At 48.3% G+C, this 1238-nt stretch overlaps 1 protein-coding gene across 2 annotated transcripts in view; it reads right to left on the reverse strand.

Moving 5' to 3' along the window:
- Positions 1-1238, reverse strand: part of abat (4-aminobutyrate aminotransferase) — a 155268-nt gene that overhangs the window by 32004 nt on the left and 122026 nt on the right. The window lies entirely within an intron of this gene.

A 1238-nucleotide genomic window follows, 5' to 3' on the forward strand; every position in this document is an offset into this window, starting at 1 on the left:
GGCGGTGCCACAGCAACGGTGCGCTTGCAAAAATATTGCCGGGGGGAAACAGGTTTTGGTATAACACGTCCACAAAAATATTGCCTTCAGGACGCGAACCATGGCAGAAAAATGGCTACATCCCCGCAAGATCAAACACAGCAAAAGTTAGTAAAGGACGTGTTGAAAACTGCAACCGGAGGTGGTAGGGCAGGACTTCAGTGGGTGGCTCGTTCCGCCCAATGAGAGGCTGATCTTTGCAGCGAACTTCCACCCACTCAGACTAACATTAGCTTAACAGTTAGAGATGGCTTCTCCCTCTGCTCTTTCTTGCTCGGTGTGCCAAATGTTTAGCTATGCCTCTGCCTCCTTTAGCGACAGTGGTAATTGTAACAAGTGTAGCTTATTTGCTGCGTTGGAGGCGAGGCATAGTGAATTAGAAGCGCGGCTCTGCACCATGGAAAACCATTCAGTAGCTGCGGTAGTTAGCCAGCCCCCTGTAGCCAGTACGGAGCAACATAGCATAGCCTCCGCTAGCGGTCCTCCGGTAACACCCGTTCAGCCAGGAGGTTGGGTAACTGTTCACCAGAGGTGCAGCTCCAAGCCGAAGCCCACGGCTCACCACCAGCCTGTTCACGTTTCCAACCGCTTTTCCCGCTGAGAATAAAACTCTGGTTATTGGCAGCTTTATTCTGAGGAACGTGAAGTTAGCAACACCAGCGGCCATAGTCAAATGTATCCCTGGGGCCAGAGCGGCGACACTGAATCAAATTTAAAACTGCTGGCTAAAGCTAAACGTAGATTCAGTAAGATTGTTATTCACGTCGGCGGAAATGACACCCGGTTACGCCAATCGGAGGTCACTAAAATTAATGTTGCCTCGGTGTGTGAATATGTAAAAACGATGTCGGACTCTGTAGTTTTCTCTGGAACCCTCCCAAATCTGACCACTGATGACATGTTTAGCCGCATGTCATCATTTAATCGCTGGCTGTCCAGGTGGTGTCCAGCAAACAATGTAGGTTTCGTTAATAATTGGCAAACTTTCTGGGGAAAATCTGGTCTTATTAGGAGAGACGGCATTCATCCCACTTTGGATGGAGCTGCTCTCATTTCTAGGAACCTGGCAAATTTTATTAGTAATTCAAATCCCTGACAACCCAGAGTTGAGATCAGGACTCAGAATCGCAGTCCTATACGCTTCTCTGAGCTTCTAGCGCAATTACCCACCCATAGTTTTCATAGTTTTATACAAACGG

The sequence above is a fragment of the Epinephelus moara genome, chromosome 18, assembly GCF_006386435.1.
Source record: "Epinephelus moara isolate mb chromosome 18, YSFRI_EMoa_1.0, whole genome shotgun sequence".
NCBI classification, from domain to species: Eukaryota; Metazoa; Chordata; class Actinopteri; order Perciformes; family Serranidae; genus Epinephelus; species Epinephelus moara.